The 26,686-nt window shown below is 35.5% G+C and overlaps 1 protein-coding gene across 1 annotated transcript in view; it reads right to left on the bottom strand.

The window, feature by feature from the left end:
* roraa (RAR-related orphan receptor A, paralog a) overlaps positions 1-26,686 on the bottom strand; it is a 266,868-nt gene that overhangs the window by 238,672 nt on the left and 1,510 nt on the right. The gene's annotated exons all lie outside the window — the stretch shown is intronic.

The following is a 26,686-nucleotide window of genomic DNA, read 5'->3' as shown; positions in this document are numbered from 1 at the left end:
GATTTAAAATTAGGAAAGGGCGTGTGATCATTTAAATGAGATTTTAATGAGATGGCTGCCTTATGTTGTTAGAATAAGAATAGCCAGAGGAGTTGTTCCATATCAAAAGCCTAACATGTTAACTTGACATAGCTGATATTATGAGTAGTACAGTTCATTAGTCACAATTAATCCACAATAATGTTTAACAATCAAATCATTTATTAGGGCAATGAATATGCCCATCCCTAATCAGAACAATGAGATGACACATGAACACCTCCGGTAACAGAAAACAGTCAGTAGATGCAAGAGAAAAGGTTTTGTGATTTTGACATGGCCTGAATTTGCAATGTTGCCCTTAAACATACAGCAAAAATAGCAAATGCCCTATATATTGTTGCTGACATGTTGTTTGTGAAACATTTATTTAAACTCCAGGCCTTGGGCTTCCCCACTTGGCTGACTAGTTGCTCGACCTAAACTGACAGGTGGCCACCCTGAAATTAGATGTTAGCGGACCATGTTGCTTTCGGTGGGCACAAACCGCTTCTTTCTGTGCAATATCATGACTTTTACTGTTGAACGTTTAGCAAGGCTAAAAAAAATATATAGATTTTTTTTTATTTTATTTTATTTTAAAGAACAATTTGGGGATTCAGTGACTTCATTTGAGGAGCAATGTTATAATTTTGTTTTGCTTTTTGCAGGTTAATCCAAAATATCTGAAGCATTTTATTAAACAATAAAAATATGACAACATAATGAATGAACAATTGTTTGTTTAATAAAATCAACAGTCTGTATTTTTTAAATTCACACCGTATATAGCAGCCAACCGTATTTTCTTGTTTAGAAGCAAAATTTAATTGATTAACAGAAAAAAGAAAAAGAACATAAAAATTCAAACTCAGGACTTTATTGTGACAAGAATTACAAATGTTTTATATTATGGATATACTTTTAACTTTTTACATGTTTCCACCCACTGCGGTGTTAGCCGCGCTAGCCGTGTCCATCTTAGATTTGCTTAGCGATTAGCTTAGCGATTAGCATGGCTTTTCCATCTTTTCTCGACATCCCTTCATGACAACGATACATGTCAGAAGTGTCGCTTATTGGCTGCCGCAGATGTGATGACTACTGACTTGAGAGTGACTCCGTAACATGTTTAGCCAGTCTGGTAACTAGCCAAAGCTTGTTTCAAGCTAGCCGCTACCGTGTAAGTAGCACAGCGCTTCAAACGACCTCTAACTACCCGCAATCAGCGACGTGAACCCACCGAGTCTTTGATTCTCAGTTTAGCTTTTACGATGAGGCACAAACTGCTTCTTTTGAGTTTTTGTTGAGAAATATAATTGTAGAAGAAATTAAAATCTATGAGTGATGAAAGGCTATTGACTGGCCAAAATATTAGATACACCTATTAAAACTCAGGACTTTATTGTGACAAGAATTACAAATGTTTTATATTATGGCTATACTTTTAACTTTTTACATGTTTCCACCCACTGCGGTGTTAAACGCGCTAGCCGTGTCCATCGTAGATTAGCTTAGCGATTAGCATGGCTTTTCCATAATGACAATGATACATGTCAGAAGTGTCGCTTATTGGCTGCCACAGATGTGATGATTACTGACTTGAGAGTGACTCCGTAACATGTTTAGCCAGTCTAGTAACTAGCCAAAGCTAGCCGCAAGCTAGCCGCTACCGTGTAAGTAGCACAGCGCTTCAAACGACCTCTAACTGCCCGCAATCAGCGACGTGAACCCACTTTGATTCTCAGTTTAGCTTTTATGATGAGGCACAAACTGCTTCTTTTGAGTTTTTGTTTAGAAATATAATTGTAGAAGAAATGAAAATCTATGATTACAACATTCAACCAGAAATCTAAACATGTATAAAAAATGAGATGGATCATCAAGGTGGCAGCGCACTGGCAAGATGAAGATATTTTATTTTATTTTTTTATTAATTTTTATTAATTTTTTATTTTATTTTTATTTTTTTCTTTCTTCTTCAGATGAAGATATTTTATAAGAGGAAATGACCGTAAATGGACCCATTCCTTTAATGACTTAATGAAGACAATGTGACTCGCAAGCGCCGCTGCACAACCGCGACTCGCTTACACACACCCAAACAGAGCACAGTGGCTGATTTTCAAATCCATTTTTTTTTTTCTAAAATGGTAAATCCTAAATCATCACTTTGAGAGATTACCTTTTCTCCCCAGCAGACAATTCTCTAATGCATCCAATTAACGGGAATAGAGTTCCAATTAAAATGTCACAACTCAAAAAATAAAAAATAAAAAAAAATCATTAGAGATAAAATTGCCGGTGACAATGGGCCAGTAATGTATTCCAACAAATAAAACGAGCACCGCCGCTTTGTTTTGGATCCATCTGTACATTTGTATTATTTCACAAGCAAAGATTCGTTTTCAAACGGTACAAATTCCAATTACTGTAAAGATTTGGTGGAGGGTTTTACCAGCTTGAGAGTGGAGTGTATTCGGACCAGACGGATCCTCTGTTTGATGACAGTCTGCAGCTTAGAAACTCTTAGACAAAGAGGTCAGATCAAATTAAAACTATTTGATCACGCCGCTGCACAACAACGCAGCCAGCTGGGTTTTTTTTTTTTTCCTTTCCACCTCGCTCGCCATTACGCAACTGAGAACATCTGTTACTCCACCACCGAATTGATGTGCAGACTAACAAAACACTTAAAGCGGAATAAGATGGTTTTAATGGAATCGAATTTCACAAGCATCAACGTTGTTACACGTTAACTCATTCACTGCCATTGACGGGTATAGACGTCAAAAATTCTATTCATTTAATTATTTCTATTAGGTTCACATTTTTTCCCCATTTTTGTAAACAAGAGTATAAAAACCTAGAATTTTTTTTATTGTACATTTAAAACAGATATCAAATTTGTGATTAATCGTGAGTTAACTATTGAAGTCATGCCATTAATTACGATTACAAATTTTAATCGCCTGATGCTCAAAATTTGTAATCTTTTCTTTTTCTTTTTATTTAATTCACTGACATTGACGGCTATAGACGTCAAAAATTCATTTGAACTATTTCTATTAGTTTAATATTTTTTTCCCACTTTTGTTAACAAGAGTATGAAAACCTAGAATTTGGTATTGTACATTTAGAACAGATATAAAATTTGTGATTAATTTATAAGTTAACTAGGGAAGTCATGTGATTAATTTACAATTAAAAAAAATAATCGTCTGACTCCCCTAATTTTTAATAATCTTTTCTTTCTTTTTTTAATTAGGGGCATTAGGCGATTACAAATTTTAATTGTAATTAATCACATGACTTCCCTAGTTAACTTATAAATTAATCACACATTTTACATCTGTTCTAAATGTACTTTTTTTTTTCTAGGTTTTCATACTCTTGTTAACAAAAGTGGAAAAAAAATGTGAAACTAATAGAAATAGTTCAAATGGATTTTTGACGTCTATAGCCGTCAATGGCAGCGAATGAGTTAAAATGGATGATCTCCCAAGTGATTCAATAACAAAGTGAATTCATCTGGCTGTTGAGAAGTGTAGAAATGTATGCAGACAAGCGTTCTCTTTTGGGAACGTCATGGGGACATTTGTCTGGGAATTGGAGCTCATTCTTTATTGGGCTAACAGCTCCCGCAAAGCCGTTGTTTTTAATTGACAAGGTGCTCCATATCAAATTCAACATTTTGGCCTATGCCCTAGTTTCCAGTGAGGGGAGCGAAAAGTTTTAAAATGGAGATTTCCAAGGGCGAGTCCAACTTCTGAAGAGACTTATGAAACGAAAGAATGTGGCAAGGATTAGAAAATGGCTGCTTCTGGCGGACCAAGCGGCTGAAGTTAAGGGTGCACATCATCACGTCCGTCAACAAAATGTATATATTTTTAGCTTCTGTTTGTTAATAACATAAGGAGAATTCAGTGACTCTGCTTACCTGTTGTGAACCAGCTATAGAAGATTGGAGTCAGGGGTCACCAACCTTTTTATAAAGCTGACAGCAACTTATTGGGAAATGATTAATGCGAAGGGCGACCATTTTGATATACATTTCTGAAATAAATGTGTTCAAATGACCTTTAATAATTGTATTATTAGAGCCTGATCTATTAAATCGGCCAATTTTAGCACTTTTAAAGTTGTCAAAAATCAGGCAAAAAAAAGGGCTAATTTTTATTTATTTATTTAGTTAATATTATATATAATGAGGTTCAAACACACTGACTGACTTTCGCCCTGGCTGAGTCTGCCCTTTTTTTGGGGGCGGGTCCAACAAACACAACCCACATGTGACAGCCATAGGCTGTGGTGGCTATCAAGAGCGGCTATCGGATGAAGCTGGTAAAGAAATAAAAAATAATAATAAAAAGAAGCTAGTAAAATCTTGCAAGAGCAAAGTGTAAGGTGACAAGCAACTAGTGCTGTCACTATTGGATATTTTCAGAATCGATTAATCTATCGATTATTCAATCGACTAATCAGATTTGTTTTAGTTTTGCATTAAAATGTATTATAAAAGCATATTTTCCCCTGATTACTGTCTATTTAACCAGTGATTGGTGTTTATTTCATACTTTATATGCATACAGTGATAATAAAAAAAAAGGGGGGGGGGATTAATGTAATTAACTCCAAAGTAAAAACAGATGTTTGAAAATGTCATATTTTGATTAAACACAGAAGATTATCAGTCTTCTTTCATGAAGGACTACAGAAATCACTCAACAATTACTGTTGCTAAGCTAAAATTTGACGATTTGGACAATTTTAAATAAATAATGATTAATCGTTTATTAAAATAGTTGTCGATTCATTTGATTATCAATTACTTGTCGATAAATCGATTCATTTTGATAGACGGCTGCCTGAATCATGGGACTCGGCGACAACCACCTTACAGGCTGTGGAAGGTAAGCGGCGGTCGACCCATTGAGTCCGACAATCGATTCGCAAAGTTGTCCTTTGGGCTCTTGTAAAGGGAGAATCTAGCCTATAATTATATATTTTTTTTAAATGTACCTTGTTGTGATTTTTTTTTTTTTGTGCATATTTATTATTTATATCATTATTGTAGTGTTTTTTTAAATTGAATGGATTATTTGTTCACCACTAGATGGCGCTAAAGATTGCAAACTGTCAAGTTTTTTTTTTTATGTCTTAAATTCTTTTGTCTTAACATTGCGTAATGTGTATGAAATGCGCTATATGAATAAAGTTGCCTTGACGTGCACTGTTGATGTGCCCTTGAGCACTCCACCCACTAAACCATGAACGCAATCACCCATCAAGCATGAGGTATCATTATTTCTAGCAGAAATCACTGGCATCGCTACCACTTTTCAACATACCTCCACACATCATCAAAAAACTATTTTTACTTTCGATTGGTAAATCGTCAACATCTATTTGAAAGTGAAACCAATGACAGACGTTTCAGCCCCCTGGCGTCCCATCATGTGGGCAGGACAGCAAAGCCTGCTCAACGAATGCCCGGCCAAGTTGAGCTGGAGGGAAGTAAAAGACCCGCTTCCTCAAACGGGCCCGCCGGCTTTCAAAGAAGCAGCCATTAGTGGGAGCTCATCAAACGCCATTGGGGGGCCGGCCCATTCCCTGGGTGAAGCCGAGCTACAATGGCGCCACAAGGAAGCGGGGAGGTGGCGGACTACCGAGGTGAGCCCCGGACCCAGTGGTGTTTCCGAAAGGAGACCGGTCCGACACGCAATTCCCAGCCCAACTGTCAATGTTGGCACCCGATCCAAACCCTTGAAGCAGAGAATCTGTGCTCATATTGGCTATTGAGCACCACACACACACACACACACACTCAGGTTCTCTCACTCATCGCTCGCCTGCTATTGTTGTGTCTAGCAACATTCCAGCCAAAAAAAAAAGGATCTGCATCTACAGCCGTTCATCAACATATGATATCTTGATCACCACTGTTTCTTAACTCAATCACTGCCATTGACGGCTATAGACGTGAAAAATTAATTTAAGCTATTTCTATTAGTTTAACATTTTTTCCACTTTTGTTAACAAGAATATGAAAACCTTGAAAAAAATGGTTCATTGTACATTTAAAACAGATATAAAATTTGCGATTAATCGTGAGTTAACGATTGATGTCATGCGATTAATTACAATTGAAAAAATGTAATCACCTGACGCGATTTAAAAAAAAAAAAGATTATTACAAATCAGGTGATTTTTATTTTATTTTATCGTAATTAATCGCATGACCTTACTAGTGATCACAAATTTTATATATGTTCTAAATATACAATGAAAAAAAAATCTAGGTTTTCGCACTCTTAACAAAAGTGGATAAAAAGTGTTAAACTAATAGAATTTGTTATAATGAATTTTTCACGTCTATAGCCGTCAATGGCAGTGTTAATAGATGCCAAATTCCTCGCACATGGAGACACATTTCGTTCGGTAGACCAGAGGTCATCAGGAAACTGAAAAATGGAGATTATTAGTGCTGGATTGAGAATATGCAGAAGTTACGGCAGACGAAAAAAGATAAGGAAAAAGGAACAGTCAATTTATCAGTTATTTTCTTAAATGAACGTTAACTTTATTATTTATTATTATTTACTACTATCTACAATTTAGGACATGTATAATTTAGGACATTCATCTATCATGGAAAACGTTCCACAATGGTCGCAACACAAAATATTATAAACTTAAATCAAAGTTATGAGGCTAACAACTAGCCATGTAAACAAAACAAGCTAGCTAGCCACACGAGTAAAACTATAATGAAAATAAAAAATAATATAATTTTTTTTTATGCTCATGTCGAACACATAATATCCAAATACAAAGTATGACTACTACACACCAGTTGCTAAAAGGGTAACTTTATACATGTGAGAGAGCACAAATCCTGATAGCTGATCGTCTTATATTCATAAAACGGGCATCGCCGGACAAACTTAACCATCAATGACCTGTGTAAGTCAAGGTATTCATACTTATATATCAGTGAGTACTCAAAAAGTGAGTACTTGTACTTTGGTATCGGTTTGGGGGAAAAGCGGTATCGGTGTGGAAGAAAAGTGGTATCGAACATTCCTAGTTCTTACACAAAACAATATCTTGTCTAAATGCTCTGAATGGCTGGCAATAAAAAATAAATAATAAGAAAGAAATAAAATAAAATGAAAAATAAAAAAATAAAATAAAATACAAAAATATAAAAATACAAAAATACAAAAATACAAAAAATACAAAAATACAAAAAATAAAAATAAATAATGCAATTCCTAATAATAAAGTGATCAATTATATGCCAACGCAAAGTTCCTGAGGTATCACAGCATATCATCATCAGCACTACAATTTCCACCACGTGACAAATACATTGCGAATGTGCGCGAGACCACCGTGGGAAACAAGCAAGAGGTGGTGACTGAACCCATTGCGACTATTGCAGGCAGTCACTACATTAATCTCAGCAAACACAGTGGGGTCCGAGGTGGCACGGTGCCACGCTGAAGGCCCCCGCTTGCGGCCATCGCTTCCCGTGACAGAGCGATAATGTCACCGGGGTCCAGGTGAGCGAAAAACGGCAGCCTGCTTGACGCTCAGTTGCCCGCTTTAATTGGCTAAAACAAAGTAATTTGAGAGCGGTGTGAAGGGCGCGAGGGGGTAAATGATGGGACAGAAGGTCACTGCTTCTCTTTTACTCTGCTGCGCGACATCCACCGACACCCCCAGCATGCGCTACGGTTAATACGGAGATCTATTATGCACCAACCTTACACCATCTGCTCACACACTGAGAGCCTGCACGGCGAACCTTGTTATTGAATAACAAAGACGGAATTTGTTCTCTCGCGCTATACAACTATCCGCGGCTGGAGCAGTGTCTTCTGAATCTTGAGGATCATAAGACGCTCTGATGTTACACAGTGATGGGAAATGATGTAACTGTATCAAAAGAGCACTTAAAGATTACATAGTACGTCCTTTGTAGTCTGCATTCTTGTAAAGCAGAGTAGAATGAAAACACAAAAGAAGAAAACTCCCCCCCCCACACACACACACACACTGCACTGTATGAAACAATCCTAATAATTATCATAATATCATAAAGAAAATTTATGTCCTGGATTTCAGAAGTTTTTTTTAATCAAAAATATTAACAGAAATGTTGCAATATATATATTTACATTTATTTTTTACTTGAAAAAGTTTGAGTATTTTTTTCTGCTTTATTGAATCTTTTGAGTTTTTTTTTCTGTTGTATTAATTTTTTTTCTGTTTAAAAAAAAGATATTATCTCTGTTTTCCCAGAATTTTTTTTTCTGTTTTTTTGAGTAAATTTTCCCTGTTTTATAAAATAATTATTTGTCTGTTTTTCTGAATATTTTTTTTAAAAGGTGTTTTCCCTCAGAGATTAGAGAACAAACCACAATACAGTAAACACATTCACTCCTTTATTGAGAGCCAGTAAGTAAACATGACCATCTTAAGTCAAAGAAGTCAAGTCACTTGGAGTTCAGATGTAAAAAAAAATAAAAGTAAAAATAAAAAAATACTCAAAAAAACAGAACACCAGCTCTGATTTTCAGAATTTTTTTTCTTCTTTTTTTTTGAAAAAAATTAATGTTTTTTCCAGTTTTTTTAAATAATTTTTTCCCTGTTTTTCAGATTTTTTTTAAAAGGGGTTTTCCCTCAGAGATTAGAGAACAAACCACAATACAGTAAACACATTCACTCCTTTATTGAGAGCCAGTAAGTAAACATGACCATCTTAAGTCAAAGAAGTCAAGTCACTTGGAGTTCAGATGTAAAAAAAAATAAAAGTAAAAATAAAAAAATACTCAAAAAAACAGAACACCAGCTCTGATTTTCAGAATTTTTTTTCTTCTTTTTTTTTGAAAAAAATTAATGTTTTTTCCAGTTTTTTTAAATAATTTTTTCCCTGTTTTTCAGATTTTTTTTAAAAGGGGTTTTCCCTCAGAGATTAGAGAACAAACCACAATACAGTAAACACATTCACTCCTTTATTGAGAGCCAGTAAGTAAACATGACCATCTTAAGTCAAAGAAGTCAAGTCACTTGGAGTTCAGATGTAAAAAAAATAAAAAATAAAAAATCTCAAAAAAACAGAACACCAGCTCTGTTTTTCAGGGGGAAAATTTATTTTTTTTTGGTTTTGTCAAATATTTTTTTCCAGTTTTTTTAAATATTTTTTTCCCTGTTATTCAGATATTTTTTTCCAGCCTGTTTTTTGGAATTTTTTTTGGACAGAAAAAAATATTAAGTAAAACAGAAAAAAATATTCAGAAAAACAGAAAAGAAAAGAAAAATACAAAAAAAAAAAAAGCTCTCGAAAAAAATAGTCAGAAAAACAGGAGTTTTTTTTTTTTCCAAGTGAATATAGCATAGTGGCATTCACCACACCATCATGCTGAAAGAGAGAAAGGCCTTCCCAAACAGTCTCCACATAGTTGAAAGCATCCAAAACATATTTCAGGGTGAATTTAAGGGACAAGCCCTACCCATGTTTGATTAATTATTCAATCACAAGGCGTTTAAAATGGTTTAGTCCGCACAATGAGTACTAGGACACACTTGTTCATACTTACATACGTAAATATTTCATGCGGTAAAAACAGGCCATGACCGTACCAAAAGTACCATTGAGACATTTTTCCAATACCTGCTGAGACGATATTTCATTAACGCTTGTGAACTGTGTTCAAGCGTGTTCAGTTTGCCTTAGTTTGAGTGCCCCACGCACAAGATGCACCTGTGTTAAACAAACAACCCCCCGACCCGCCCCCCCTCCGTGCCTTCAGGGCTCTCTCCCAAGTGAGCCCGATGCATGGATCATGTGATGCCGAGCGCCGGGGGGGGGGGGCGGGATCATCGGGATCATCTCTAAACGTAGCCCCCCTGGAAAATTTGCATTGAGTGAGGGAACGCTTCGCCTCCTCGCCTCTGAGGTGGAGCGGCGTGCTCGCGTCCCCCTCGCGCGTTATCAGTCTGACTGGGGACAACGCCATCAGTCACTCCCGTCCACATTCCCCAGCCCGGAATCAAATCAGCTCGGGGTAGCACGTCCGCGCTGATGACATGCAGACAAGATAGCAATCTCGTATGCCCTAACGTTGTTTTCCGATGCGTCAAGTATTTATCTTTGTACAAGCTCCCTGTCAGTGATGAGTGAATGCTTCCATTCGGTTCCCGCTCAGTGACAAAGAAATTTTGGTCCAGACTTCAAAGCTAAGTAGATGTTTATGGAAACATGGAACTGTCAATGTAGAGTAAATATTTCTTCTTCTTTTTTCCTGGAGAGCTCAGTATCGTTCATTCGGTAATTTTAACGATTTGACATATCATCATAGCTCTCTCTTTTTTAATTTTTTTTTTTATTTTATTTTGTATGTGGGTGAGAATGTGTATGTGCGTGTGTGCTTGTGAGTGTGTATTCATTAGTTCACCTAAAACCTATTAAAAAATCCCATACCGTTCACCTTAACCGAACACTTCCAGACAGTCGTGAGGCCGTCAGGAGACCAGAGGAAGGACCAAAGAAAAGAAAGGAAAGTGAAATCCAGCACCGACCAGACACCACCCACCAGGCCACCAACCAGAGTCCTTCACCAACCCCAGAAACATCTAAATTCCAACAAATCGAGAGTAAATATTTTTGATTGGTGGGTACGTTCAAATGTATTTACATTTGAACATACTCGCAAATCCATTCAAACATACTCCCAAATATAGTACACATACTCGCAATTATGTTCGAACATATTTGTAGGCTAAATGCTATAAACATACTGTAGCATATTTTCCCAAAATGCCACAGAGAATGTGGCTTATTTTAATACCCCGTGGCATTATGGGAAATGATGCTGTTTGTAGCATTTATTCTACAAGTACGTTTGAACATGCTTGCGGGTATGTTCAAACGTATTTATGAGTATTTCGAATGTATTTGTGAGTATGTTTGAACATGTTTATTTTGAATACTTTCAAACGTACTCGCTAGTCTGTAATAGGGAAGCATATTACGTAAAAATATATTTTAAATATTTTTTTGTGGTGGAGGGGCGGAGCTAAACTGTTTGTCTTGGAAAGCAGGTTCATCCCTGTTTTGGATTTAAAAAAACTTTTTTTTTTCCTTCCCAATGTGTTTATAATCTTATTATAAAAATAAAAAAAACATGTGCCTAAAGACATTTAAAAAATAACTACCGGTATTGTTAATATTTTGATTTTTTAAAGTATTATAATTTTAAAAAATTATTTTGCCGACAATATTTTCCCTTTTAGTAAAAGTGAATATCGGCTCCAAATATCGGCCTCCTTGACTACTAATAATCAGTATCGGCGCTCTCTATAAAAGGAGGGTACAGGATGAACTGTAAATAATAATAATAATAATAATAATAATAAAAATCCTGGATCAGCAATCCACCTTTTCTAGCCAACAAATCTCTCCACAATGTACTGTGGGAATTAGTTTTACTAGCAACATAGTCATACTGTCTTGCCCTTTGCACTATGCTGAGATAATCATATGCTCAAACAACAAAAAGCTTTTATATTTCTTACGGTTTCATTTGTCTAGGGAGGGAGGGAATCATATTCTGAATAAGGTGCTTGATGTCAAAGAGTATCTGTTAAAATTGATGTGCATCATGGATGTGGTGAAGAATTATTTATTTACTTTTTTGTCCTTAAAACTAAACACAAAAGCAGGTTTGTATTACACAATCCCAAAAAGATAAACGCTGCATTCGAAAAAGTTCACTTGAATTTTTAAAAAAATACGAGAGAGGAAAAAGGTTTGAGCATCCATTTATCCTATTTGGCTCATTCAAAAAGGTATGTTTTCAATTGATTCAGCATGCTTTTACTAGCAGTTAGCCGAGGAACTTATCCAAAGATACTTTTACAAATCGTAGGGAGGTCTCGCTCCGAGCTACACTGCACACCTTAAAGCCCCCTGCAAGCTCGCCTGCAGCCGCACTTTCTCCCTCTGAGCGCCGTACAGGAGATCAATGATGGTCAAATTGTTTGCGAGTAAACGCTTGAAACGCAATAAAAATTCTTCCGAATTTTTTTAAGGGTTTTATAGCAAGTATGAATAGTATGAGATGCTTTGGGTGATGTTTTGCTTTTGAAACCTCAGTTCGAGTAAGAATGCAGTGTAGTAGCATTCGTAATTTAAATCATTCTCCAAAACCGATTTTTAAACCTATATTAACTCATTCACTGCCATTGACGGCTATAGATGTCAAAAATTCATTTCAATTTCAAGCATTTTTTTCCCGCTTTTGTTAACAAGAGTATGAAAACCTAGAAAAAAAATATTGTGCATTTAGAGCAGATATATAAAATTTTGTGAGTTAACTAGTGAAGTCATGCGATTAATTACGAAAAAAAATAACGGCCCAAATTGTAAATAATCTTTTCTTTTTCTTTTTTTTTAAAGAAAATAAAAAGAAAAGAAAAGATTATTAAAAATTAGGGGCGTCAGGCAATAAATTTTTTTTAATCATAATTAATCGCTAGTTGAATCTTGATTAATCACAAATTTTATATCTGTTCTATATCTACAATAAAAAAAAATAGGTTTTCATACTCTTGTTAACAAAAGTGGGGAAAAAAAGTTAAACTAATAGAAATAGTTAAAATGAATTTTTGACGTTTATAGCCGTCAATGGCAGTAAATGAGTTTAAAAAAAAAAAAAGTTTTATTTTTTTATTGTTTTTTTACTGAGTCATGATTGAACACTGGACTACATCACACTCTAGATTATTATGACTTTGAGTTGAGTCAAAATCTTGACTTTGATGGTCACAATAATAACAGGAAGTGCAAAATAATGTGCGGTGTCCCACTTCACAGTCTCGACTTTTGTTTACAAACACAGGACGTGTGAGTCCCATCTCAATTTGTACAAAAACAAGCACAATCAAATTCATACGAAATTTACAGCTTTTTGGTTTACTTGGAAAAACTTGTTTTATAACATTAACCTACAGCACTGTTGTGGTCAAATGTAGCATATTCAGCACTGTGCCATCCTTTAATTCACTTTGATTGTTCGGAAATTTTCGACTACTATTTTATTAATCAATAAATCAACTAAAGTCCTACCATTAACCGAAAATTGTCTTAATACTCGGAATTTCAGCCTCTCTCAGCAGTAAACATTCTCGGATAGCTGTAGTCATCCATGTAAGCAGACTGATTATGTTTGTGCGTATTCTTTTTAAAAACAAGACAATTGCACACATCTGCTTTTCCTTTGGAAAACAATGATCAACATTTTTGTGGATTTTCTGATATGTTACAGATGGCACCAGTAAGTGAATAATACTCAGTTTATGTTTGGGCATTTTCTGCAATGTCAATTTGAAATACGGTCTTATTTTATTAATAAATGGATTGTTTGTTTTATCCACTTCAGTGATTCATCAAAAAATAATCAGCAAATAAATTGATAATTAAGTATCCCAGTGAGGGGGGGTGAACGTTTGCAAGTATTTTCGAAAGTAGCGAATGTTGAAAAATGCTAATTTTGGTTATGGAAAAAGGTTTTGCGAATAACCGCTGGCAAGACCGGACGCACGTCGCACATTTTGACCGGATATTACGTGACACGTACGTTTGTAAGGGGGGGGACGTTGAAACAGAAATCTTTTATGAATTAACTAAATACATTTTATTTCTTTATTTATTTATTCGCCTACCTTCTTCTTGTTATTCATTTTTTAATGTAAATCGTATTTGCTTGTATACTTACATCCAAAGTTTGTTTTGTTCTTGTTTTACTTATCTTTACTGCATGACCAATTTATGTTCCATGTACAGCACTTTGTATGCAGCGATGCTTGTTTTAAAGTTGAGTTGAAGTGAGTTGAGTTGAATAAAGAAGCGAATATAAATGCAATTTTAAATGGAAAACAGCAAAGAAACTCTAAGGTTTATTAAGAATGACAAAAGCAAACTCATCGCTTTCTGGTCTTCTTTTAAATTACTGGTGGATCACATCTCTATGGTGTATACCGCCACCTACAGCGGCGGAGTCCCCTCTCAATATTTGCAAAAAGAAGAGAAAAAAAAATATTAACTCATTCACCGCCATTGACGGCTTTAGACGTCAAAAATTCATTTGAACTATTTCTATTAGTTTAACATTTTTTTCCACTTTTGTTTACAAGGGTATGAAAACCTAGAGAGAGAAAAAATATTGTACATTTACAACAGATATAAAAAAAATAATAATAATCGTGAGTTAATTATTAAAGTCATGCAGTTAATTACCATCAAAAATATAAATCGCCTGACACGATTTAAAAAAAAAAGAAAAGAGAAAACATTATTAAGAATTAGGGACGTCGGGTGATTACATTTTTTTATTGTAATTAATCGCATGACTTCACTAGTTAACTCACGATTAATCACAAATTTTACATCTGTTCTAAATGAACAATAAAAAAATTCTAGGTTTTCATGCTCTTGTTAACAAAAGTGCAAAAAATGTTAAACTAATAGAAATAGTTCAAATGAATTTTTGACGTCTATAGCCGTCAATGGCAGTGAATGAGTTAAAAATTTAAATAAAACAATTTAATTTAAAAAATAAAAACAAATGGATGGAAACCCTACTACTGAAGAACTCGCAAGTGGCGCAAGCAGAAATTAATCAGTTAATTAATTAATGAATTAATCGTTGAAACACAACACCGGTGAAACTTCACAGCCCGAGAATTCATCGCAGAACAAAACAAAACTTTTTCGTCTTGAATCACCTTTTTTCTTCACCAAGCAAATTTCAGCTATATTAGAACTTGAAAGCAAATGCAATAATCATGCATTTGTAACACTGATTGTCAAACCCCTTGATAAGTTCACAGTGCGCCACACGAGCACCGTCTGCGAGATACGCCACTATCGGCATCACCCCAAGGCCTTCGCCGTCTCTCTTCTGTGTGCCTATTTCTGTCTGTCACGTAAAAATAGGCTTTTAACAACCCCCGCGCGCAGTTAATTATTGCCTCTTAAGTACTGCATTAGTCGGATAAAGCTGCAAATAGTGATTGATCAGACGGAGGATATTTGTCAGTGAGAGGGAACGGGGACGGTGACTCTTTCTTTCAATCACTGTCAGAAAGCAGCATGGCGACTCCGCGTCACTGGTGGAGCCACGTGGCGCCGCCGCCGCGCCGCCGCCAAAGTGATCAATCGGCAAACACGCGCTTAGGCTAAATAATCACATGACTTTTTCGTATTCAAAGCAGGCTTGGAAAAGTTAGAAAGGGGATGGAATTGTTTTTGATGGAAATTGCAAAACAACAAACAGGTGAAGTTTATTATTGTCGTGTTGCAAATCAAGAAAGGTGAAAGGCCAACTAGACTATCAGGTATGATGATTTGGGAAAATAATCCAATCGGGATTTGTTATTTCTCAATATTGCGAATGTGATTTATTATGATTATTTTTTCAAGGTCCTCGTCCCCTGTATTTTTAATAAACAATATCCGATTTATTTGATGTCAATATTTCGGTTTAGTGGGTTAGGCTTACGCTAAAATAAAGGCAACCACATATTAATATGAACAAATACTTCAATTAGAGTTGTTCACTTACCTAATAAAGGACTAACAATCTTGTAAGCGTTCACTACAACAACTTCACAAAAATCTACGTGGCAAAATTCTTTATCTTTATCACTTCAACTTAGTTACGTTACTGATTACTTGATTTTGAAAGTAACATTTTAATTTTATTTCATTTATTTTTTTCTGGAAGTAACATTTTAAAAGTTAATTTTTAACTCATTCAAACCCAAAAACGTATAATGATGTTTTATAATACTTTGTCCTAAACTCCCAGAAACGTATTTATACAGTTGTTTTTGTTTGTTTTTTTTATGCTTGAGCAAACAAAAGGCTTTGATACAGTTTCTGACCTGAAGAGGGCGCTTAAAACAATGGTAGTTATTACAACAACAAAAACGGCCAGCACGGGGCAGGAGAGTATAAGAGATCATTCAGGGCCATGTTGCAGCAAGCTTTATTTGCCAGTGTTTTCAGAAGGTTTGTGAATAATGTTGACATTTAGCTATATTCTAATGCTAATTGATGCAAAACGGAAACAGATAGAAATATACTTTTTTTTCCTGATGAAAGAAGAGCCTCTAATCTTTCTTTTGGTAGGTTCCCTGTTTTTATAGCAATAGAACACAATATTCTGTGGGCCTTGCAAAATCAGTCAAAAGCCAGTGAACCAGCCGGGAGCGAAGGGGGTTGCTTCAGTGAAAATGGCTGGGAGTAAATGAGTTAATTGATTTACTGATTAATATCATACTTTTAAATATAATATTTTCATCTTTAGTGGACACATACTCACTGGTATGTACACGTGAACGTCAACGTGCTGAAAACGGGGAGAAAAAAATGAAAACGTGGCTTCCTGAAATTAAGCTTTTTTTTTTCCTTTATTGCAGCACTTGTAATTTGAAAATTGCATTATACTACATGGCAATGTTGATTTTATTTTTAATTGTTCAGCCCTATAAACTATAACATTATAGTATTGCATAGTGCAGCAAACAAACAAAATAAATCTCTTCTTCCCAAAATATTCAAGCCAAAAGTGTAACTAAAAGTTAATAATTAAAAAGTGTGTTCCATAATTCCATTTAAATAGGACTTATGCACAAACGATTACTGCTTAAACATTAGCATTGTTTTACTAACCACATTAGTCAGTTCTGTGCTGCGGAGAAAAAAAAAAAAATAGTGACCAACCTCACCAGATTTTAATCAAAGCTGAAAATAGTAGCTGATTGTAATCGGCACTCAAAAGTCACCAGGGGTGTTTGAAGAGCCCGTCAAGCCTGCGAGTGGAGCTAATTCGATTAAGTGGCGCCAGTACCTGGAGGGGACGGATCCGTATCGCTTCCCTTTTTTATTTATGAGATTAAGTCGCGCCTGTTATTCCAATATAAGTCATCAAGCCAAGAGAAATGACACTGATTTTCAAGTTGCTTTATCTCCCAAAGTTTTTTGTTTATTCCGGGTGATTAATAAAGTTTGCTCATTAATAGCATCAAATTGGCTGTATAGAAAATGACAATGGCGAACAGCAGGTGTGAAAATCGCAGATAATATTTCAATATCACGTTAATATCACAATGTGATTGAAGATTAAGTTTGGGTGAGAATCTATGAATTTAAAACAAAAAATTAAAAATTAAATGTGAAAACCTTTGTTTTAAGGGATTATGCAAGTTCAAAGTCATCTAATGCTGACCAAAAAAAAGCAGTTATTTGTTGTTTTTTTTAACTTTAATTTATGACCATACTCAAATCATCTTTTTCTAGGACTCGATTTGATTTCGATTCGCAAGAGTTTAGTTTGATTCGATTTAGGTTTTTTCCCCCCGGTTCGATTCAATCCACTTCAGTTCAATTCAATATTGATTAATTATGGAACATCAATTTTTCTTAAATATCAAGGACGTGATAAAAACATTAAATTCCAATCAAATTTTGTGGAGCCGAGCCAGTAACTGGTTTAATTTATTAATGAAAGTAACACTTATTATAATCACCTAAGTGTTACACAAACTGAGATGAAAATATTTTCATAATTCTAATTCAATAATTGTAAATATAAAATAAAAAGATTCTGAATTGTCTTAAAGTGCAATAAGTCAGGTCTTTTATAGATGTAATCAAACTATTTTATTATCGGCAGATTTCTGTATTATCTGGTTCATCTGTTTGACGTCAAATTAGCCGATAATTGCCGATAATTATCGGCCACCGATATTATTGTGCATCCAAAATGGAAACCCAACTAATGACGTTTTCTAGTATGTGTTAGCATTAAGCGAGTAGGGGCACTACTTGTGGCACTGCACCATTAGCAGACTTTTGTTTTCTATATTTTTATTTTTCCGTGGGGGGGTATAAAAAATAATAAATTTTTGTTTGTTTTTTTGGCGTTGGGGGGTATAAAATGATAATAAATAAAATAAATAAAAAATGTATTATCTGCGTTTTTTGGGGGGTTTGCATCCCCCCATTGGATTTCAATAGTAATATCACCCTTCACCACTAGATGGCAGACAAGGTTTGGTTGTGCACGCACTGATTCTTATACTGGCCATACTATAACAATAACAGGAGTCGACCTCATCATTTTTTTTGTGCATTTGGAATGATATGCAGAACAAACATACTGGTAGTTCTCAACACACAGTTTTTGTTTTGCAGCCTCCATTGTAGACGCTCAAGTTTCCGTGGTTTCTCTCACAACAACGTGACATCCACATGACTTGACCCACACAACATGATGCAGAACATGTGTGCGCAGTGTGATGCGGTTCAAAGACACGACGGCTTGAAAGATACTGCTGGTCACACGTCCCGAGCGAGCGTTTTTGATACCTGCCTGCTAGGGCGCCGTCTGCGCACGGTTGAAGATATGAAAGGCTCGGCCCTGGATGTGACATAAGACTGGCTTTGAATGAGCCTTTACATCCCTCTCAGCACCTCTTTGCCACCGCGGGGGCCCCTTCTGAGAGGCCCACGTTGTGTCAGAGGGACGCGGGAGCGCAGCCACGGGCCAAGCGCCACCAGCAGACGGGTCACAGTGTACCGCATTAAATTTAGACGCCTTTAACATCCTCCAATAATGCATCTGGAGCATTTCCGGTCATTACTTGTCAAAGTCCCCCCCCTCTACTTGCATACCGACTTCTGTAAATGGGCCATAGATCTGAGCTGTCATTCACCACTGGAGATTTCGCATCAAATCTGGTGTCTATCAGCAGTCAAAAGTTGCTCGCCAGCCCCAGTTTGAAGCCGCTTGGTGATTCAAACTCCAAAATAAACTGGCCCACATTACAACAACTTGTACTAAAAGTATAGAGTCACTATAGAGTTAACTTTTACTGAGAAGTGTATGAAGAGTAGCGCACCTAATGGAATGGAATGTTCAACAACTTACAAGCAAACAGAAACCAAATCAAATTTTGTCAAGTCAGGATCATACATTTGAATTATTGTTGTCTGTGTGGGTCATTCATTTGTCATTTCCTGCCTCACGTTTCCTGCACTAAAACGTTAGTTTAAATGAACTGCGACACCCACAACACTTAAAGTGGCCATACTGATTAAAAACATATGAAAGTCATATTATGGATTTCGGATTCGGATGAACCTTCAAGCGAGGGGCTGGGATTTTTCAATTAAGGTGTGAACAAAACTAAAGGATTAAAAAACAATGACACATAATTTTAAAGAAAGGCATATATATGCCAATTGGATAGAACGATTATCGACCGGGCTTATTATCGTTGCCAATATTTTGCATTTTGAAAAATAGCGACAACGGCCTTTTTTACGAATGCGAAGGCCGATAAAGCGGTGAATGCTTGTAAACGTAGCAAATTTTGGGTTTTCATCAGGATTTGTAAAATGTTTACAGTTTTTATTTATTGAAACAATTTTTCACTGTGAAGATCTTTTGAAACCTTAACAAAACTCAAAAATTAGCTACATTCCCATGCATTTGTCCTCTGTGAGATACAGGAAGCTTTTTGTTTATGGATCTATTTAAATTTCCACTCTACAAAAAATTATGCTAACACTATTTTAAAAAATATCGACATCGGTCTTTTTATGAATCTAAAGGCGATAAAGCGGTGAATGCTTGCGAACGTAGCCAATTTAGTGTTTCATCAGGATTTGTAAAATGTTTACAGACAGTTTTTATTTATTTATTGAGACAATTTTTCCTCAGTGAGATACAGGGAACTTTTTATTTATGAATCTTTTTAAATTTCCACTCTACAAAAAATGATGCTGACACTATTTTAAAAATTACACACAAAAAAATTGGAAATTATGTTGAAATTTTGGAAAACTTTATTTACAGTAGAAAACTTCAGGGAACTATTTATTTGCTTAGTTTTTAATTAGTTTAACACTTGCTGATGACCCTGGATGCTCCCTACAATTTTTGTTATAATTTTTAAACAAATCTGTTAATACTTTATGTTTAAATTAAAATAATTTTATTTTTATTTTTTTTACACTAATAGTTTCTCTTTTACTCGGCTTGAAATATCGGTTATCGGCTCTCTTAACTACTAATAATCGGTATCGGCCTTGAAAAAAACATATTGGTGCATCACTAATCCCAATATAGCATTTATCCGTAAAATTACATTAAATTAATGGCAATTTAATTACTCTTAATTATTCTCTTCTAATTTCTAGTTTCTGATTATAAAACGGCCAAATGCATGGCATTATTTTCCAGCCTCCTTTGGTGTATTTTTTTCACTAACATGATGTGCAATCCCACCACAAAAACAAATAAAATAAATAAAAAAACTTCGGAATCAACATGCGATGCCACAATTTTCTACCGATACTTATTATTACATCTTACAAATGTGATGAAGACATGTTTTATTTATTTTTTATAATCAAATATTTTTCAGATTTTCTTCAACGTGGATTATATTTCACGCAAATATAATACTCTATAGATAAACAACAAAGAATAAATCCGATATTACAACACAAAATTAATCATTAAATGATGATCAGAGTGTTAATTCCCCTGGAAATCTTTTTTTTTTTTATGGGTTTTATTTATAAAGTGCACCTGAACGCAGCTTGCTCAGCCGTTACATATCCGCTAGTGTAAACAGCAATCGGCTGTGCCTCACAGCAACGAATAATAATCAATTACAGAACAGAAACAAACAAAAAACAAAAAAAAAGTCACAGAGATCCATACAGTTAACTACAACACAGTTTCATCTGCACAACACATGAAAAAAAGTGCATTTCTGTCAGCAATATGTCACTTCAAAGATGATGAAGGCTGGCATCAGCACCGTACACGGTAAAATACAAAACACGAATAGAATACGGACAGGGGCGGGATTTCAGCAACCATTTTGCAGAGCGGAATTTGATTTCACTCAAATGTTGTCATACGCACCGTTAGAAGACTATCTTTGTCTTCCGCGTGTTCGTTGTTGTTCGGGGTAGACAGAAAGTTGATTTTCTAAATACAGACTGGAGATCGGTGAACAGGTCCTTCGAAGGATTTATTTTACAGAATATTCTGGACACAAGCAAGTTTACAGATAAATGGCTGCAGTTCCTCTTGCAAATGTGTAATTACAGCGGACTCACAGCATTCTTATACTATCTTGAAGAGCAGTATCATAAAACCCCCAAATCCCAATGGCCCATTGGTGTGGGAATAGAGGAAGCGCCCCCAAACATAATTTAAACACTCACCCAGCTCTACTGAGGAAATTAAAACAGTTATGACTAAATCTAAACAATTATAACTAAATCAAAACAGTTATAACTAAATCTGGGCAGAAGACTCTCAACAGCACCCAAACACGACTAACATGGATGGAAGTCAATATTTGTCAATTCTTCAAAATCACCCCTAACCGATACCAGATACTGACGTTGATATCGGTGCGTCCATAGTGTTAGTGCTACATGCAATTCTCAAGCACGGGTACTCAAGTAGAGATGGTGAATAAAAATAATTTGACACATTAACACCCTCAGGCAGTAATTTAGTGCAACGTGAGTGTAGGGCGATAGGGAAAAGGGGAGGGCGAGTAACCGACACCAACAAAACAACAATCTGACCTTTAAAAAAAACAAACATCTAAAAGCAAATGCCGCTGTGTTATTCACGTTATTGAGATGTGTGTTTACAAGACGCCGCCATTTAAAAGTGATGAAAATCTATCATTCTGATCAAGGCAATGGTTTATTTCATGAAGGATGCAGAAGATAATAAAGCATGTTGTTGTGGGGAAAGAAGCGTGTGGGAGCTGAGGCGCAGTCAGTCATTCGTGAAACATAATCAGGCAACAAAAATTGACCCAAAACGGCATCCTGTATCAAAAAAAAAAAAATTCTTCCTTAATGATCCAATTTGTCATGTATTATTATGCGTTTCAACATGCAGGATGTTACATCAGCGGGAGCGGGACTTTGATGTGGCAATGTGTTTGTTTAGAGTAGTTTTAAGAAGCAGTATTTGTTTTGAGTCATACTTAAAAACGTCACTACAGTCTGCTTGTCCAAATTTCTAATAGCTGCAGCATTAGAAAAAAAACACTGCTCAATATATTATAGCTCAGCAGTCAAAATATTAGGAACACCTGCTATATACTGGAATCAGATGGATTTATTTATTAATTTACAAATGTACTTTATGCTGTGTAGATCAAGAATGGGCAACTGGCGGACCACACACTCAGTGAGTGCAATAAGGATTTTTTTTTTCTTTTAACAAAATGTTTTTGTTTTGTTTTTAATATGAATTTGTTATGGAAATGGTAAAAAAATCAATTAAAAAATGGGGCGAAAAACGGGACAAATCCAAAATATGCACTATGCACATACGTGGGTGCCGAACTGCGATTATGCAGGGGTCCGCTGTAGTTTTATGTTGTAATATCACCATTCACCACTAGATGGCAGACATGTCTTTGTTGTGTTTACACTGGGTCTTATACTGCCCATAACTCAAACGTGAGAAGGCCTAATATTTTTTTTATTTTAGTTTTGTTAGTTTAGTTCTGATTTGGAATGATGCAGGACAAACATATATCTCAATAACATAAATTTATTTGAGTTAGTTCATTTTTTGTAGAAAAAAATTTACACAATGAGTTCTTGCACTTAATGTTGGTTTCTTGTTCAGCAGTTGTTTTTGCACTGGGGAAAAATACAGTATGTGGTTGTTTTGTTGTTTGCTTGAAACCCTTTGCTGTTGGGTTTGGTAAGTAAATCTCTCATACTGGCACAAAAAAAAGTATCATCAAAAATCACCTATATTGAGAGGAAGATTTTGTCCATAGCATTTTTGTCATACATTTGTCGAATGGAACAAAACTGCCAAAATAAAATAAAATAAAATAAATACATAAATTAATTAATGTAAAAAATATAATTAAAAAAATAATAATAAAAAATTTGAAAATAAAAAAAATTATCCAAAAAATAAAAAGTAAAAAAAATATGAAAATAAAAAACAAGATTAAAAAATATAAATATTATAAAATTATAGCTCCCTCCAGCATTTGAGTTGCCCATCCCTGCTTTAGATAGAGCCCACAATGTGTTTATTTGATGTTCTGAGAGGCATTAATAGAGTATTTTAAACATCTGATTTAGTTACACAAGAACAAAATATGACCTATGATGCAGTAGAGTTCTACATCACATTAAAAAAAAAAATCAAAAAGGAAATGAATACCTATCTGACAGTTTAAATCCAAGACGAGCATCGTTACATTCATTGGTTTCTGCATGTGTGCCTAATAAAATGCCTTGTGAAGGAGAAAAGCCACGCAAATTCATCTTAAAATTTCATGCATGCAAAATAGCAGAAACACAGACAAGACTTCTAAATTTGTGTCTTCAAAAAGACACAGGAAGAGAACGCCTCACACGTGGAAAATAAAAAGATGAATCCCAGCACATTTCATTCTGATGTTACGTCGAAACTCACATCCTCCTTAGATAAGCACGCCTCCGCTCAAATGCAAATTGACCTTTGAAATCTGTAAGACCAGAATACCTTCTTTTCCTCCACAGGAGCGGTGCCAAAGTCTAAACTGGGACCAGATGTCAGTGCCCACACAGCGAGTTGAGAGAAACACATTTTGTCAGGTGAGCTAACAGATGTTTGCTAGCTTGTTTCAAAAAATCTATCCTTCATAAAAGTAGCAAGCATGTCACACAAGAAGTCTCAATAAAATGGGATATTATCGCCTCTTAAATGAAAATACAGGAGGGATGAAATTCAATATCGATGGTATAGGCAGAGAGACAGAAAAAACACATCACAGCTCCGTCCAGATCCAAATGTATCATTTCCTAGCGCTAACTCATTGAATTTGAGAAGTCACCAAGTGAAGTGCCGTCTGGTTAAGTGGCGCGAAAAGCTCCACGGCATCTCCAAGCTCTTTGAGATTCTCAAGGGGGAAAAAAACCAAACATTTTATTTATTTATTTTAAAAATATTTCTTGCTTGGCTGCACCGCGTCCACTGAGAAGCGAGGACAACAAAATAAACGCTGCCACCGCCTGAGCTGAGATCTCTCATTTCACAGTCCAAAAATAAAACTGCTGGATGAAAGTCTGGCAATGCGGCCGTTAACAGGAGGCGATTTCATTTTCAATCAGCCACTAAGTTGCAATGTCAGGTTTGATTTGTTTTCTTACAAGCAAATCACTTAAGACTACTTGTAAAAACCTCAGAAATATGAATATGAACTACAAGCTGGTGTTAAGCACAGAAGAACACTGATTGATTCAATTAAGGGTATTGAGGGATTTTTCTCATGAAATGACATCAATTCATATTATTTAGCAGTTGACTGTAGATGTGGTGTAGTGACTTGTTACACCACAGCACAATACAACCACAATAATAAACATTTTGTGTATCACATGCCTCCCTGACACTATCTTTGTAAATATATATTGTGCATGTGATTAACCATGTGCAATAATTGTACTCAATAATACAATTATTTTTTAAGACCACTACATAGACAACACTCTAGGCATAAGAATTGATTGCTTCTAATACCGGAAAAATAATTACAGTGTTCAATGACAGAATCTGTGTTTGTATTTGGATATTATCTGTGCTCAACTTATTTTAACATTTAAAATAATGCGACTATTCTAATTAACTTGTGAAGGCAATTTCTGGACAAATGATAGGGAATGATATACAATGATCCAGAATGAGCTGATCATCAGAATCAGTCAAAAAAAATAAAATAAAAAATAAAAATAAAATTAGAGAAGGAAAAAAAAGGGGGGGGAATATTTTTTTTTAACTTTCATTTTTAAATTTTGAAAAAAAAAAATACAATAGGGATAAGATGAACAGTATAAAATAAGAATGGTTTGAATCGGTCAAAAATTGAGATATTAAAATTAATTAATTACAAATTTTAATTAGGAACAATTAGGGACGTTTTTGTGGGAATTTTAGTGGTAAAATTGTTGAGTTTTTGATATAAAGAAATGTATGGCAGGTTTAAAATTGTTCCCAGGGCTCCCACATGGGAACGATGTGAATTTGTTTTGTTGAATGTGTCGTTGGGAATTAATTGTTTTGTGTGTGTGTGTGTGTGTGTTTTGCGGTACATGAACATTTTTGGCATGTCGAAAACTGTCCCCAAGATCATAACATTTAGAACTTATATTTCAATTTCAAACAGGACGAGCAATGAATTTGCAAATATAACAGAACATATGGTGTTCCACATAGTTCCATTCTGGGGCCTGTGTTGTTTTCATTCTATCTGCTGGCCCTGGATACCATCTTAAGAAAACAGCTATGTTTTTTTTTAAAGTGCTCTATCAACATAAGAGTTGAATTGAGTGATGTGAGTCAGCGAGTTTACTGCATGATTTGCAATACCAGGTTTAGCAATTCTAGTCCGGCACAACCAGCGAGCTAGCAAAATGAAAGCATCGCTAGCTTGGAAATGGGAAATACAAGACCACTATCCTGTCTGAATTAAAGATGAAGAGAGCCTGATTTGATAAAAAGGCTACTCTCCCTGTTTATTTTTTCAACAGTAAATGAAAAGAAACAAAAGAAAAACTAAATAAATTACATTATTATTCAAAATGAAGGTATTAGTGACTGTGGGTAGGAAACTAGCGAGTTCACTACCTCCAAGAACTGCTGAACTAATGTGTTGAGGGGAAGAGGGTGTTTGTTGGGAGGTAAATTAATAAAACAATGATAACATTGTACCGCGAATGAACATTTCTTCAGCATGACTGCTTCCCATTTAAAATGTGGCCTTTTTTCCAAACCAATACGTGTCCGCCATCCACCATTTAAGAGACTATTGATTAGGTGGCAGTGACACAACAAACAACAGATTGCCATTACAGCGACCACATTTGCAGACAGCCACTTAAAGATCCTTTGAGATGAGCTACGAATCAATCGTCTACTCTTTCCACTAAATCTCCAAACCTGAGGCTGTGTAGCATTAAAAAACAACTTTATGTGATTGACTGGAATGCTCATTCAACTGCTCTGAGAGCAAAACAATCAATCCAGGGGATCTATTGCAATCTATTTCACATAAGAGTTGCCATGCCAAGTTTGGACAAAAAAATTAAAAAAAAAAAAGTTCTCCAAGCTAAGTGACTTTTTTCTTGTTGTCGTTTAACCTTACTTGAAAGTGAACAGCAGGAGGACTCATTCAAAAGCAGGAGGGGTTAAACATGCGTGTGCTGTTTTTTTTTTCTCTCTTTTCTCCCTACTCAGCATTACATAACAGGCAAGAGGCGTTCTTTTTCCCTGTCGTTTCCTTCTCTTTCCCAGACACTATTTAATCGTGTGCATAAAATAGGGTGGTGGGGGGTGAATGTGGGTCAGCAGGTTAGGAGACTCTCAAAGTCAGACTCGTGAAGAGGAGAAAGAAGAAAAAAAATCAATCCATGCTTCCCAACTACCTGCATTTGCCCCGCTATTACATAAGAGCAGTCAGCCTGTGCCAAGCCACAAGTCACACACTGCCCCCCCCCCCCCCCCATCCTTCGGTGCTGTGTAAATACTGGAGGGCT

Source organism: Vanacampus margaritifer, chromosome 6 (assembly GCF_051991255.1).
Source record: "Vanacampus margaritifer isolate UIUO_Vmar chromosome 6, RoL_Vmar_1.0, whole genome shotgun sequence".
NCBI lineage: Eukaryota > Metazoa > Chordata > Actinopteri > Syngnathiformes > Syngnathidae > Vanacampus > Vanacampus margaritifer.
This window is presented reverse-complemented; position numbering and strand designations above follow the sequence as displayed.